Source organism: Eucyclogobius newberryi, unplaced genomic scaffold (genome assembly GCF_026437365.1).
Source record: "Eucyclogobius newberryi isolate DKJ021-1_F unplaced genomic scaffold, fEucNew1.0.hap1 SCAF_8, whole genome shotgun sequence".
Taxonomy (NCBI): Eukaryota; Metazoa; Chordata; class Actinopteri; order Gobiiformes; family Gobiidae; genus Eucyclogobius; species Eucyclogobius newberryi.
This window is the reverse complement of record NW_027316500.1, coordinates 694,546-710,139: the sequence shown is the minus strand read 5'-3', so window position 1 is coordinate 710,139 and position 15,594 is coordinate 694,546. Positions and strand designations below refer to the sequence as shown.

The following is a 15,594-nucleotide window of genomic DNA, read 5'->3' as shown; positions in this document are numbered from 1 at the left end:
TCCTCCAATGCAGTACCCGTCCAGGAGCCGCTCCTTCGCTTTGGTGGTACTGACGGTTACTTCATATTTGTCCTTCGAGATGAGTCTGCATGCTACTATGGAGCCGCACACCTCCTGTGTCGCTTTTAAGAATGCAAGTGGCGTGATTTGTGCTCCCTCCGTCAACTCCAACACCACAGTGAGTTCTTTCATAAATTTCATTCTTCTTTCTTCGTTCTTTCTATTATTTACAGATTCTTTCAAACTTTGTCTTGCCTTTGTCGTGTCCATTCCAGTGTCCGATGCCGTGTTGTCCGTCCTTTGAGCCATGCTCACAAAAAACAAAAAATCCACCTCCCAGTAAGTTTACTGGGAGGGGAACAAACAAAAGAACTGAAAAAAGTAAATGAAAATGACCAAAATAACGATTAAAAACTCAAAAAAAACTCCCAAACCTCCAGCTCCAGACCATGCAGCACACCACAAATTGCACGCACCTGCACTGACTCAATCAATCCTTACCATCAAACTGAGAAACAAGGAGTGAAAAGAGTGCATTAACTCTGTTTATTCAGGGATACTTTTCAATCTCTAATTAAAAAATGTAAAAGAGCTCTTTCGGGTGATAAGTTTTTCTGTACATGTAAACAACTGATTTGCTGTAAAGGCTATCATGAAGGCACTGCTGGGATTTGAACCCAGGATCTACTGTTTACTAGACAGGCACTTTGACCATCTAAGCCACAGCGCCTCTAACCTGTTTCAGCTAGATATTCAGTGACCAATGTTACCTCATAGATTTTGCCTGCTATACCTCTTCCAATCGTCCCTGGGTGGGCTCGAACCACCAACCTCCCGGTTAACCCTTTAAGCGCCAAAGTCGCAGAAATGCGACTTTACCGTACAAGGAAATTTATGAAATAATAGTAGAAAATGAATCACTTCAGTCATTGGTCGGTTCGGTGCAACTTCCCTTTATTAGCCAGGTATGATCTAGGGCAGATCCGGTAAGGAAAAAAATGGCTGGAGGAAGTACACGTGGCATGCATTTTACAGCAGATTCTGACTCTGAAGGAAATTATCTCCCCGAGAGTGACGATGGATTTCCAAGTGGAGATGAAGGGACTTCGAAACAACGGACAGGTGCAAAGGACAGACGGAGGCGTGGAACCAGTGGAACCAGTGGCTGCAGTAAAACTTGCCCGGTGGATGAGAGCTGGGACATGCTGAGAGAGGTCGAGGTATTTGAGGCATGGATCAAACCTTTTGAAGACCCAGTTGGCTACACAGGAGAGATGGATCTGACGGATGCTAATCCATTTGATATTCTGTCACTCTTTCTGACCGATCAGTTTTGGACTTTCATTACTGATGAGACAAATAGATATGCACATCAGTGTATGGCACCTATGATTCTGAAGCCACATTCAAGATTTCTTGAGTGGTATGATGTATCAGTCACCGAAATGAAAGCTTTCTTCGCTTTGCATCTCTCCATGGGCCTTGTTGAGAAACCTGAAATCGAGGATTACTGGGGAACATTTTGGCTTACACAAACGCCTGGATTTGGAAATGTAATGTCAAGAAACAGATTTGAAATCATTCTTTCGTTCTTTCATTTTGTCAACAATAATGATTATGTGAGAACAGGCGAGCCCGGGCACGATAAACTGTTCAAAGTCCGCCCAATAATAGATTTGATTATTCCCAAATTTGCAGCAGTTTACAGTCCAATCAAGGAGCTTTCTTTAGATGAAATGACAATAGCTTTCAAGGGGAGATCTTCACTAAAATGTTACTCTCCGAATAAACCTGACAAATATGGCTATAGAGTGTATGCCCTGAGTGAAAGCTGTTCAGGGTATGTTTTGCGCTGGTCAATGCACACTGGACAGTACAAAAATAATGCAAGCAACATCAGTGCAACACACGCAGTTGTCCGTGAGTTGGTTTCTCCCTTTACGGGCAAAGGACACGAGATTTACATGGACAGTTACTATACCTCGCCTGTAATTGCAAATGAATTAGCAGATTTGGAAACTGAACTGTGTGGGACGGTAAGGATTACCAGGTTGGGGATGCCAAAATGCCTTGGTAAAAGTGTCTTACAGCTGAAAAAAGGAGATGACCCAGTTTTTTGCAGAAAGGGAAAACTCCTGGCTTGTGCTTGGCACGATACTAAACGTCTCACCATGTTGTCCACAGTCCATGGAAATGATTGTGTTCAGAGGAGGATCCGATCCAAGACAGATGACACTGGCTTCCGTGACACCTGTATGTGTCGACACGTACAACGCCTACATGGGTGGCGTGGACACTGCTGACCAGAGGATGAAGACATACCTCTTTCCACACAGGTCCCGGAAATGGTATCATCGCATATTCAATGCCATTATAAGCATAAGTATTGTCAACTCACACATCATATACACCAAATCCACTCCAGGCCCACACAAACCTTTAAAGGTTTACATTCAGAACATTATTGATGCATTACTGGCTGATCACTCCAAAAAACAAGAGAGGCGCTCAAGACCGGAGGGTGAAATGCCACAGAGACTCACAGAGCGTCATTGGCTTTGTCAAGCAGAGGGACGTCCAGACTGCGCCGTGTGCTCTGACCGCTCTCGTACCAAAGGCAGGCGGCAAACAAAGTACAGGTGCCGTCAGTGTGGCGTTGGCCTCTGTGCGGTTCCATGCAACGAGAGATACCATACGCTAAAAAACTTTAAATGCTGTCATTTGGATATGTAAAAGTGCAGGGTACCTTGACCCTGGATGGACATCTTTTCTGTGATGGCTCTCTCCTTTCTTCACTGCTTTCTCCACAACCTGCCTGGCACCAATGATGGATGTATAAGTTGGAAAAATAAAAAAAATGAAAAAAATACATAATAAATACCGTGTTTGTCATCATTTGGTCAGAACTTGTAATCAGGGCCCGAGTTTGAAGATGTGAGCAAAAGGGGTGAAAATGGGTTAAAATGTGAAAAAACACCAAAATGAGCAAAATGAAATAATCCCCCATCATCAGTGCACTGTTTGCCCCCAGAAAAGCACTCCCCTGGGGCCTGGAGGTGATCTGACCACCAGAATATAGTACCATATACCCCTGCTGGACTTAGAAAAAAAAACCGAGCTTCCAGCCAATAGTACACTATACCCGAGGGACTCTGTCGTTTTTCGGCAATAGTACACTATACCCGAGGGACTCTGTCGTTTTTCGGCAATAGTACACTATACCCGAGGGACTCTGTCGTTTTTCGGCAATAGTACACTATACCCGAGGGACTCTGTCGTTTTTCGGCAATAGTACACTATACCCGAGGGACTCTGTCGTTTTTCCGGGCCGTAGTATGAAGTTGTGAGCAAAAGGGGTGAAAATGGGTTAAAATGTGAAAAAACACCAAAATGAAATAATCCCCCATCATCAGTGCACTGTTTGCCCCCAGAAAAGCACTCCCCTGGGGCCTGGAGGTGATCTGACCATCAGAGTATAGCACCATATGCCCCTGAGGGACTTAGAGTAAAAACCGAAATAGTACACTATACCTAAAGACTCTGTCGTTTTTCGGCAATAGTACACTATATACCGTTGGACTTAGTCGTTTTTTGGGCTCGTGGGAATAAGCGTTCAGCTCAAGAATCCCGGGCTAAATCACGCTGCTCCCGAGAAATTCTTACGCTGCTCTCACGCGGAATGTGCAAAATGGTAATGCTGGGAGGGACGGGCGGGCGGTTTTTGAGAATGACGTTTTTCGCAATCGAAACAGGTACATTTCCTGGTTGTGCGGCTACCGGGCAAGGAGCTCGTTTGACGGACACACGAGAACCGCGATCGATGGGCCCCGTTCTGGTTTTATCCATCTTCCAAGGCTCCTTCACAGCCGTAATGTCAAGTCATGGTTCGGAGGTGCGGAGGTGAGCGTCGGATCACAGAGCCTCTGAATGGAGCCCCGCGCTCCGCGCTCCTCCGCGCTCTAAGCGCCGCTCAGACCCGGCATGAGAGGGTCTATTTTCGGCTTGATTTTACCAGACTCCCGGGCACTTCCAGAAGCTTGCTGTTTGCTCTGATTGCTCGGGGCAGAGCACAGTGTCACGCTGACCACGGGCTGTACGCGGAGGTGACCCGCTCCGTGATCTTAGCGCCGCCCAGACCCAGGGCCATCCACCCCGCACACGGCCAGACTTTGCCCGGCCAGGGAGCACCTTCTGCGGGTTGGATGCTCCGGGTCGGAGTCCCTGGAGCCTGGAGCCCTCACCGGGCCCCGAACTCGGCTGCCGGAGGCAGTGCAGTGCCTCATGGATAAAAGTGCACCCAGCCGGTCTCGAACTCGCGTGAGGCGGAGCAGGGATCCATGAATCAACCATGAAAATGGTACAAATCATGGTTCTATGTATACCAGACAAGGAGCTTGGTCTATTGGCACTCAAGACCCGCCATCGTAGGGCCCCGTTCTGGTTTTATCCAGCTTTGAAGGCTCCTGCGCACTGCGGGTTTGTTTACATTTTGCGGCTGTGGTTTGCTCCGGCTAACCTCACGCCGGACACGTTGGAAGCGAGGCCGAGACAGAGGTCCCACCAGGCGCGGGGCGTCAGTCTGACTGGCTTCCCCCGCGCCTGGCCCCTTGTCTCCGGAGATGGGACCGTCACTCACCCCCGCACTGAAGGACGCGCGGCTTGAAGGATGATGGCTGCGCTTAGCCCCTGTGCCAGGGGCTCTGAGCCAGTCCTCTTCAGCCTCAACGCGTCCGGTGGGAACACAGTCCGGGTCCGTGGTCACTCACCCCTGCGCAGAAGGACGCGCGGCTTGGAGGATGATGGCTGCACTCAGCCCCTGGCACAGGGGCTCTGCACCAGTCCCCTTCAGCCTCAACGCGTCCGGTGGAACAACAGTCCAGGCCCTCTGTCACTCACCCCCGCACTGAAGGACGCGCGGCTTGAAGGATGATGGCTGTGCTTAGCCCCTGTGCCAGGGGCTCTGAGCCAGTCCCCTTCAGCCTCAACGCGTCCGGTGGGAACACAGTCCGGGTCCACTGTCACTCACCCCTGCGCAGAAGGACGCGCGACTTGGAGGATGATGGCTGCGCTTAGCCCCTGGCACAGGGGCTCTGCACCAGTCCCCTTCAGCCTCAACGCGTCCGGTGGAACAACAGTCCAGGCCCACTGTCACTCACCCCCGCACTGAAGGACGCGCGGCTTGGAGGATGATGGCTGCGCTTAGCCCCTGTGCCAGGGGCTCTGAGCCAGTCCCCTTCAGCCTCAACGCGTCCGGTGGGAACACAGTCCGGGTCCATTGTCACTCACCCCTGCGCAGAAGGACGCGCGGCTTGGAGGATGATGGCTGCGCTTAGCCCCTGGCACAGGGGCTCTGCACCAGTCCCCTTCAGCCTCAACGCGTCCGGTGGAACAACAGTCCAGGCCCTCTGTCACTCACCCCCGCACTGAAGGACGCGCGGCTTGAAGGATGATGGCTGTGCTTAGCCCCTGTGCCAGGGGCTCTGAGCCAGTCCCCTTCAGCCTCAACGCGTCCGGTGGGAACACAGTCCGGGTCCACTGTCACTCACCCCTGCGCAGAAGGACGCGCGGCTTGGAGGATGATGGCTGCGCTTAGCCCCTGGCACAGGGGCTCTGCACCAGTCCCCTTCAGCCTCAACGCGTCCGGTGGAACAACAGTCCAGGCCCACTGTCACTCACCCCCGCACTGAAGGACGCGCGGCTTGGAGGATGATGGCTGCGCTTAGCCCCTGTTACAGGGGCTCTGCGCCAGTCTCCTTCAGCCTCAACGCGTCCGACGGAACCACAGTCCGAGCCCATTGTCACTCACCCCCGCGCAGCAGGAGGCGCGGCTTGAAGGATGATGGCTGCGCTTAGCCCCTGGGCCCAAGGGCTCTGCGCCAGTCCCCTTCAGCCTCAACGTGTCCGATGGCTCTGCGCGGGGCGGGGGGCAGGGCCGGCGCATATTTTTGGTCCGACTCCGGTCCCTTCCTCGTCTCTGAGTTTGTCAAATGCAGCGCCTGTCCAGGGCTCACTTTGCTATCAACTGGCTGGTCACCGCCATCGTAGGGCCCCGTTCTGGTTTCATCCAGCTTCGAAGGCTCCTGCGCACTGCGGGGTTGTTGGCATTTGTGGTCCTGATTTGCGCTGGCTCACCCTTACGCTGGACACAGCGCCAGATGATATATTTGGTCCGACTCCGGTCCCTTCCTCGTCTCTGAGTTTGTCAAATGCAGCGCCTGTCCAGGGCTCACTTTGCTATCAACTGGCTGGTCACCGCCATCGTAGGGCCCCGTTCTGGTTTCATCCAGCTTCGAAGGCTCCTGCGCACTGCGGGGTTGTTGGCATTTGTGGTCCTGATTTGCGCTGGCTCACCCTTACGCTGGACACAGCGCCAGATGATATATTTGGTCCGACTCCGGTCCCTTCCTCGTCTCTGAGTTTGTCAAATGCAGCGCCTGTCCAGGGCTCACTTTGCTATCAACTGGCTGGTCACCGCCATCGTAGGGCCCCGTTCTGGTTTCATCCAGCTTCGAAGGCTCCTGCGCACTGCGGGGTTGTTGGCATTTGTGGTCCTGATTTGCGCTGGCTCACCCTTACGCTGGACACAGCGCCAGATGATATATTTGGTCCGACTCCGGTCCCTTCCTCGTCTCTGAGTTTGTCAAATGCAGCTCCTGTCCAGGGCTCACTTTGCTATCAACTGGCTGGTCACCGCCATCGTAGGGCCCCGTTCTGGTTTCATCCAGCTTCGAAGGCTCCTGCGCACTGCGGGGTTGTTGGCATTTGTGGTCCTGATTTGCGCTGGCTCACCCTTACGCTGGACACAGCGCCAGATGATATATTTGGTCCGACTCCGGTCCCTTCCTCGTCTCTGAGTTTGTCAAATGCAGCGCCTGTCCAGGGCTCACTTTGCTATCAACTGGCTGGTCACCGCCATCGTAGGGCCCCGTTCTGGTTTCATCCAGCTTCGAAGGCTCCTGCGCACTGCGGGGTTGTTGGCATTTGTGGTCCTGATTTGCGCTGGCTCACCCTCACGCTGGACACAGCGCCAGATGATATATTTGGTCCGACTCCGGTCCCTTCCTCGTCTCTGAGTTTGTCAAATGCAGCTCCTGTCCAGGGCTCACTTTGCTATCAACTGGCTGGTCACCGCCATCGTAGGGCCCCGTTCTGGTTTCATCCAGCTTCGAAGGCTCCTGCGCACTGCGGGGTTGTTGGCATTTGTGGTCCAGAGCCCCGGCTCTAAATTAAACCTGTTACCCTAGTAGGCCGGCCTCCGGGTCCCCCTCTCTTCTTCGGTTATGGAGTACATTGGGCGCGGGGGCAGCCAGTGGAGGGCAAGGGCCCTGCCTCCAAGTGTGGTGTAGGGGACAGGGGAGCCAGGGCCTTGGGGTCCTGGTGCTTTTTATCTTTTAAAGTGGCTCAGAGTACCAAGGGCACGGACTTCCAGGGGGCTGCACCAAGGGTGTGTAGCTCGTGTTGGGGTGCTTAAGTGTGGGTACCTGGGGACGAAAGGTGGGCCGGGGCCGGCGCGAGCCTCTGTGGTGAGTGCTGGGCCGTTCCCTTGGTACTCCAGTCGGAGTACCAAGGGCACGGACTTCCATGGTATAGTACCAAGGGCACGGACCTCCAGGGGGCTGAAACAAGGGTGTGTAGCCCGTGTGGGGGTGCTTAAGTGTGGGTCCCCGGGTTCGAAGGGAGGGCCTGGTCCCCGGTGGTCATCCCCGGAGTCCCAGAGCCTGCAACCCGGGGAAGAGTGGCCCGTCCCCAGACTGAGTTTGGGGGAATGCGGGGTGGCTCTGGAGGGGCTCCAGGGGTTCCAGGGGGTGCTCGGCGGAGGCCATGCCCAGCCAGAGTGGCCCTTCCCCGGGCAGAATCTGGGGAGAGTGGGGAGTGGCTCTGGAGGTGCTCCGGGGGCTCCAGGGGTTCCAGGGGGTGCTCAGTGGGGGCCATGCCCAGCCAGAGTGGCCCTTCCCCGGGCAGAATCTGGGGAGAGTGGGGGGTGGCTCTGGAGGTGCTCCGGGGGCTCCAGGGGGTGCTCGGCGGAGGCCATGCCCAGCCAGAGTGGCCCTTCCCCGGGCATAGTCTGGGGAGAGTGGGGGGTGGCTCTGGAGGTGCTCCGGGGGCTCCAGGGGGTGCTCAGTGGAGGCCATGCCCAGCCAGAGTGTCCCTTCCCCGTGCAGAGTCTGGAGGAGTGGGGGGTGGCTCTGGAGGTGCTCCGGGGGCTCCAGGGGTTCCAGGGGGTGCTCGGCGGAGGCCATGCCCAGCCAGAGTGGCCCTTCCCCGGGCATAGTCTGGGGAGAGTGGGGGGTGGCTCTGGAGGTGCTCCGGGGGCTCCAGGGGGTGCTCAGTGGAGGCCATGCCCAGCCAGAGTGGCCCTTCCCCGGGCAGAGTCTGGAGGAGTGGGGGGTGGCTCTGGAGGTGCTCCGGGGGCTCCAGGGGTTCCAGGGGGTGCTCAGCGGAGGCCATGCCCAGCCAGAGTTGCCCTTCCCCGGGGTGAGTCTGGAGGAGTGGGGGGTGGCTCTGGAGGGGCTCCAGGGGTTCCAGGGGGGTGCTCGGCGGAGGCCATACCCAGCCAGAGTGGCCCTTCCCCGGGGTGAGTCTGGAGGAGTGGGGGGTGGCTCTGGAGGGGCTCCAGGGGTTCCAGGGGGTGCTCGGCGGAGGCCATGCCCAGCCAGAGTGGCCCTTCCCCGGGCATAGTCTGGGGAGAGTGGGGGGTGGCTCTGGAGGTGCTCCGGGGGCTCCAGGGGGTGCTCAGTGGAGGCCATGCCCAGCCAGAGTGGCCCTTCCCCGGGCATAGTCTGGGGAGAGTGGGGGGTGGCTCTGGAGGTGCTCCGGGGGCTTCAGGGGGTGCTCAGTGGAGGCCATGCCCAGCCAGAGTGTCCCTTCCCCGGGCAGAGTCTGGAGGTGTGGGGGGTGGCTCTGGAGGTGCTCCGGGGGCTCCAGGGGGTGCTCGGCGGAGGCCATGCCCAGCCAGAGTGGCCCTTCCCCGGGCATAGTCTGGGGAGAGTGGGGGGTGGCTCTGGAGGTGCTCCGGGGGCTCCAGGGGGTGCTCAGTGGAGGCCATGCCCAGCCAGAGTGGCCCTTCCCCAGGCAGAGTCTGGAGGAGTGGGGGGTGGCTCTGGAGGTGCTCCGGGGGCTCCAGGGGTTCCAGGGGGTGCTCAGCGGAGGCCATGCCCAGCCAGAGTTGCCCTTCCCCGGGGTGAGTCTAGAGGAGTGGGGGGTGGCTCTGGAGGGGCTCCAGGGGTTCCAGGGGGGTGCTCGGCGGAGGCCATGCCCAGCCAGAGTGGCCCTTCCCCGGGGTGAGTCTGGAGGAGTGGGGGGTGGCTCTGGAGGGGCTCCAGGGGTTCCAGGGGGTGCTCGGCGGAGGCCATGCCCAGCCAGAGTGGCCCTTCCCCGGGCATAGTCTGGGGAGAGTGGGGGGTGGCTCTGGAGGTGCTCCGGGGGCTCCAGGGGGTGCTCAGTGGAGGCCATGCCCAGCCAGAGTGGCCCTTCCCCGGGCATAGTCTGGGGAGAGTGGGGGGTGGCTCTGGAGGTGCTCCGGGGGCTTCAGGGGGTGCTCAGTGGAGGCCATGCCCAGCCAGAGTGTCCCTTCCCCGGGCAGAGTCTGGAGGAGTGGGGGGTGGCTCTGGAGGTGCTCCGGGGGCTCCAGGGGGTGCTCGGCGGAGGCCATGCCCAGCCAGAGTGGCCCTTCCCCGGGCATAGTCTGGGGAGAGTGGGGGGTGGCTCTGGAGGTGCTCCGGGGGCTCCAGGGGGTGCTCAGTGGAGGCCATGCCCAGCCAGAGTGTCCCTTCCCCGAGCAGAGTCTGGGGAGAGTGGGGGGTGGCTCTGGAGGTGCTCCGGGGGCTCCAGGGGTTCCAGGGGGTGCTTAGCGGAGGCCATGCCCAGCCAGAGTTGCCCTTCCCCGGGGTGAGTCTGGAGGAGTGGGGGGTGGCTCTGGAGGGGCTCCAGGGGTTCCAGGGGGGTGCTCGGCGGAGGCCATGCCCAGCCAGAGTGGCCCTTCCCCGGGGTGAGTCTGGAGGAGTGGGGGGTGGCTCTGGAGGGGCTCCAGGGGTTCCAGGGGGTGCTCGGCGGAGGCCATGCCCAGCCAGAGTGGCCCTTCCCCGGGCATAGTCTGGGGAGAGTGGGGGGTGGCTCTGGAGGTGCTCCGGGGGCTCCAGGGGGTGCTCAGTGGAGGCCATGCCCAGCCAGAGTGTCCCTTCCCCGGGCAGAGTCTGGAGGAGTGGGGGGTGGCTCTGGAGGTGCTCCGGGGGCTTCAGGGGGTGCTCAGTGGAGGCCATGCCCAGCCAGAGTGTCCCTTCCCCGGGCAGAGTCTGGAGGAGTGGGGGGTGGCTCTGGAGGTGCTCCGGGGGCTCCAGGGGGTGCTCGGCGGAGGCCATGCCCAGCCAGAGTGGCCCTTCCCCGGGCATAGTCTGGGGAGAGTGGGGGGTGGCTCTGGAGGTGCTCCGGGGGCTCCAGGGGGTGCTCAGTGGAGGCCATGCCCAGCCAGAGTGTCCCTTCCCCGGGCAGAGTCTGGGGAGAGTGGGGGGTGGCTCTGGAGGTGCTCCGGGGGCTCCAGGGGTTCCAGGGGGTGCTCAGCGGAGGCCATGCCCAGCCAGAGTTGCCCTTCCCCGGGGTGAGTCTGGAGGAGTGGGGGGTGGCTCTGGAGGGGCTCCAGGGGTTCCAGGGGGGTGCTCGGCGGAGGCCATGCCCAGTCAGAGTGGCCCTTCCCCGGGGTGAGTCTGGAGGAGTGGGGGGTGGCTTTGGAGGGGCTCCAGGGGTTCCAGGGGGTGCTCGGCGGAGGCCATGCCCAGCCAGAGTGGCCCTTCCCCGGGCATAGTCTGGGGAGAGTGGGGGGTGGCTCTGGAGGTGCTCCGGGGGCTCCAGGGGGTGCTCAGTGGAGGCCATGCCCAGCCAGAGTGTCCCTTCCCCGGGCAGAGTCTGGAGGAGTGGGGGTGGCTCTGGAGGTGCTCCGGGGGCTCCAGGGGTTCCAGGGGGTGCTCAGCGGAGGCCATGCCCAGCCAGAGTTGCCCTTCCCCGGGGTGAGTCTGGAGGAGTGGAGGGTGGCTCTGGAGGGGCTCCAGGGGTTCCAGGGGGGTGCTCAGCGGAGGCCATGCCCAGCCAGAGTGGCCCTTCCCCGGGCATAGTCTGGAGGAGTGGGGGGTGGCTCTGGAGGTGCTCCGGGGGCTCCAGGGGGTGCTCGGCGGAGGCCATGCCCAGCCAGAGTGGCCCTTCCCCGGGCATAGTCTGGGGAGAGTGGGGGGTGGCTCTGGAGGTGCTCCGGGGGCTCCAGGGGGTGCTCAGTGGAGGCCATGCCCAGCCAGAGTGTCCCTTCCCCGAGCAGAGTCTGGGGAGAGTGGGGGGTGGCTCTGGAGGTGCTCCGGGGGCTCCAGGGGTTCCAGGGGGTGCTCAGCGGAGGCCATGCCCAGCCAGAGTTGCCCTTCCCCGGGGTGAGTCTGGAGGAGTGGGGGGTGGCTCTGGAGGGGCTCCAGGGGTTCCAGGGGGGTGCTCGGCGGAGGCCATGCCCAGCCAGAGTGGCCCTTCCCCGGGGTGAGTCTGGAGGAGTGGGGGGTGGCTCTGGAGGGGCTCCAGGGGTTCCAGGGGGTGCTCGGCGGAGGCCATGCCCAGCCAGAGTGGCCCTTCCCCGGGCATAGTCTGGGGAGAGTGGGGGGTGGCTCTGGAGGTGCTCCGGGGGCTCCAGGGGGTGCTCAGTGGAGGCCATGCCCAGCCAGAGTGTCCCTTCCCCGGGCAGAGTCTGGAGGAGTGGGGGGTGGCTCTGGAGGTGCTCCGGGGGCTTCAGGGGGTGCTCAGTGGAGGCCATGCCCAGCCAGAGTGTCCCTTCCCCGGGCAGAGTCTGGAGGAGTGGGGGGTGGCTCTGGAGGTGCTCCGGGGGCTCCAGGGGGTGCTCGGCGGAGGCCATGCCCAGCCAGAGTGGCCCTTCCCCGGGCATAGTCTGGGGAGAGTGGGGGGTGGCTCTGGAGGTGCTCCGGGGGCTCCAGGGGGTGCTCAGTGGAGGCCATGCCCAGCCAGAGTGTCCCTTCCCCGGGCAGAGTCTGGGGAGAGTGGGGGGTGGCTCTGGAGGTGCTCCGGGGGCTCCAGGGGTTCCAGGGGGTGCTCAGCGGAGGCCATGCCCAGCCAGAGTTGCCCTTCCCCGGGGTGAGTCTGGAGGAGTGGGGGGTGGCTCTGGAGGGGCTCCAGGGGTTCCAGGGGGGTGCTCGGCGGAGGCCATGCCCAGTCAGAGTGGCCCTTCCCCGGGGTGAGTCTGGAGGAGTGGGGGGTGGCTCTGGAGGGGCTCCAGGGGTTCCAGGGGGTGCTCGGCGGAGGCCATGCCCAGCCAGAGTGGCCCTTCCCCGGGCATAGTCTGGAGGAGTGGGGGTGGCTCTGGAGGTGCTCCGGGGGCTCCAGGGGTTCCAGGGGGTGCTCAGCGGAGGCCATGCCCAGCCAGAGTTGCCCTTCCCCGGGGTGAGTCTGGAGGAGTGGAGGGTGGCTCTGGAGGGGCTCCAGGGGTTCCAGGGGGGTGCTCAGCGGAGGCCATGCCCAGCCAGAGTGGCCCTTCCCCGGGCATAGTCTGGGGAGAGTGGGGGGTGGCTCTGGAGGTGCTCTGGGGGCTCCAGCGGGTGCTCAGTGGAGGCCATGCCCAGCCAGAGTGTCCCTTCCCCGGGCAGAGTCTGGAGGAGTGGGGGGTGGCTCTGGAGGTGCTCCGGGGGCTCCAGGGGGTGCTCGGCGGAGGCCATGCCCAGCCAGAGTGGCCCTTCCCCGGGCATAGTCTGGGGAGAGTGGGGGGTGGCTCTGGAGGTGCTCCGGGGGCTCCAGGGGGTGCTCGGTGGAGGCCATGCCCAGCCAGAGTGTCCCTTCCCCGGGCAGAGTCTGGAGGAGTGGGGGGTGGCTCTGGAGGTGCTCCGGGGGCTCCAGGGGTTCCAGGGGGTGCTCAGCGGAGGCCATGCCCAGCCAGAGTGGCCCTTCCCCGGGGTGAGTCTGGGGAGAGTGGGGGGTGGCTCTGGAGGTGCTCCGGGGGCTCCAGGGGGTGCTCAGCGGAGGCCATGCCCAGCCAGAGTGGCCCTTCCCCGGGCATAGTCTGGGGAGAGTGGGGGGTGGCTCTGGAGGTGCTCTGGGGGCTCCAGAGGGTGCTCAGTGGAGGCCATGCCCAGCCAGAGTGGCCCTTCCCCGGGCAGAGTCTGGAGGAGTGGGGGGTGGCTCTGGAGGTGCTCCGGGGGCTCCAGGGGTTCCAGGGGGTGCTCAGTGGGGGCCATGCCCAGCCAGAGTGGCCCTTCCCCGGGCAAAGTCTGGTCGTGTGCGGGGTGGATGATCCCTGCTCCGCCTCACGCGAGTTCGAGACCGGCTGGGTGCCCTTTTATCCATGAGGCACTGCACTGCCTCCGGCAGCCGAGTTCGGGGCCCGGTGAGGGCTCCAGGCTCCAGGGGCTCCGACCCGGAGCCTCCGACCCGCAGAAGGTGCTCCCTGGCCGGGCAAAGTCTGGCCGTGTGCGGGGTGGATGATCCCTGCTCCGCCTCACGCGAGTTCGAGACCGGCTGGGTGCCCTTTTATCCATGAGGCACTGCACTTCCTCCGGCAGCCGAGTTCGGGGCCCGGTGAGGGCTCCAGGCTCCAGGGGCTCCGACCCGGAGCCTCCGACCCGCAGAAGGTGCTCCCTGGCCGGGCAAAGTCTGGCCGTGTGCGGGGTGGATGATCCCTGCTCCGCCTCACGCGAGTTCGAGACCGGCTGGGTGCCCTTTTATCCATGAGGCACTGCACTGCCTCCGGCAGCCGAGTTCGGGGCCCGGTGAGGGCTCCAGGCTCCAGGGGCTCCGACCCGGAGCCTCCGACCCGCAGAAGGTGCTCCCTGGCCGGGCAAAGTCTGGCCGTGTGCGGGGTGGATGATCCCTGCTCCGCCTCACGCGAGTTCGAGACCGGCTGGGTGCCCTTTTATCCATGAGGCACTGCACTTCCCCCGGCAGCCGAGTTCGGGGCCCGGTGAGGGCTCCAGGCTCCAGGGGCTCCGACCCGGAGCCTCCGACCCGCAGAAGGTGCTCCCTGGCCGGGCAAAGTCTGGCCGTGTGCGGGCTGGATGATCCCTGCTCCGCCTCACGCGAGTTCGAGACCGGCTGGGTGCCCTTTTATCCATGAGGCACTGCACTGCCTCCGGCAGCCGAGTTCGGGGCCCGGTGAGGGCTCCAGGCTCCAGGGGCTCCGACCCGGAGCCTCCGACCCGCAGAAGGTGCTCCCTGGCCGGGCAAAGTCTGGCCGTGTGCGGGGTGGATGATCCCTGCTCCGCCTCACGCGAGTTCGAGACCGGCTGGGTGCCCTTTTATCCATGAGGCACTGCACTGCCTCCGGCAGCCGAGTTCGGGGCCCGGTGAGGGCTCCAGGCTCCAGGGGCTCCGACCCGGAGCCTCCGACCCGCAGAAGGTGCTCCCTGGCCGGGCAAAGTCTGGCCGTGTGCGGGGTGGATGATCCCTGCTCCGCCTCACGCGAGTTCGAGACCGGCTGGGTGCCCTTTTATCCATGAGGCACTGCACTGCCTCCGGCAGCCGAGTTCGGGGCCCGGTGAGGGCTCCAGGCTCCAGGGGCTCCGACCCGGAGCCTCCGACCCGCAGAAGGTGCTCCCTGGCTGGGCAAAGTCTGGCCGTGTGCGGGGTGGATGATCCCTGCTCCGCCTCACGCGAGTTCGAGACCGGCTGGGTGCCCTTTTATCCATGAGGCACTGCACTGCCTCCGGCAGCCGAGTTCGGGGCCCGGTGAGGGCTCCAGGCTCCAGGGGCTCCGACCCGGAGCCTCCGACCCGCAGAAGGTGCTCCCTGGCCGGGCAAAGTCTGGCCGTGTGCGGGGTGGATGATCCCTGTTCCGCCTCACGCGAGTTCGAGACCGGCTGGGTGCCCTTTTATCCAAGAATCAACTGGAGTGTGGAGCTTCTACGGGCCTCCAGGGGCACTGCCGACCCAGAGCTGTGCCCCGGCTTCAGTTCTCTGTATCTCAGGAAGTTTTTTATTTATACATTTATTTCATCCATAATCTCTGGCGCCTAAAGGGTTAAGCAAGCATTTTTACTATCTAAAAGTGCTTGGTTCTGCATGTAATGGAAAGAAGCCCACTCTACATGCAACAAATCTCGTGATTTGTATTTTGCTTTTGCCAAATAGAAGTTTTTCTTGATATTGAATACAGTTCGTTTTGCTCTCAAATTTGAGATATTGTTTTGTTTCAAACAAAGCATTTGACTGAGTGCATGAAAACATCTTGGGTAAGAAGCACTATCTGGCCATTCTGAGTTTGTGTTGGATCCCCACTAGATATTCTGGCCGAGTGGTCTAAGGAGCTAGATTTAGGTTCGTGTCCCTGTGAAGGGATGCATTCAAATCCAACCACTGTTAGACTGCATGGAAAAGCTAAACGTCGATTACTAGATATTAAAGCTGCGCCCAAATGCGTGATATTTTTCTATGCCTCGCTGGACACCAATTAAAGGATTTTACACTTGTCTTCACAACATGTCCTGTGCGTAATGTAGATACAAGTCTTCCAAGAGCAGGATATTCCCATACCGGGAGTTGAACCCGGGCCACCTGGGTGAGAACCAGGAATCCTAACCGCTAGACCATATGTGACTCGCCACGAGAATTGTCGGACCATGTCGGCCT

The 15,594-nt window shown here is 60.8% G+C and overlaps 2 non-coding genes across 2 annotated transcripts; both read right to left on the bottom strand.

The window, feature by feature from the left end:
• Positions 1 to 656: 656 nt before the first annotated feature.
• Positions 657 to 730, bottom strand: trnat-agu (transfer RNA threonine (anticodon AGU)). The gene has a single exon. It is a non-coding gene; the product is annotated as a tRNA-Thr (tRNA).
• A 14,759-nt stretch (positions 731 to 15,489) lies between these two features.
• Positions 15,490 to 15,561, bottom strand: trnae-cuc (transfer RNA glutamic acid (anticodon CUC)). Its single transcript has one exon. It is a non-coding gene; the product is annotated as a tRNA-Glu (tRNA).
• Positions 15,562 to 15,594: the final 33 nt, after the last annotated feature.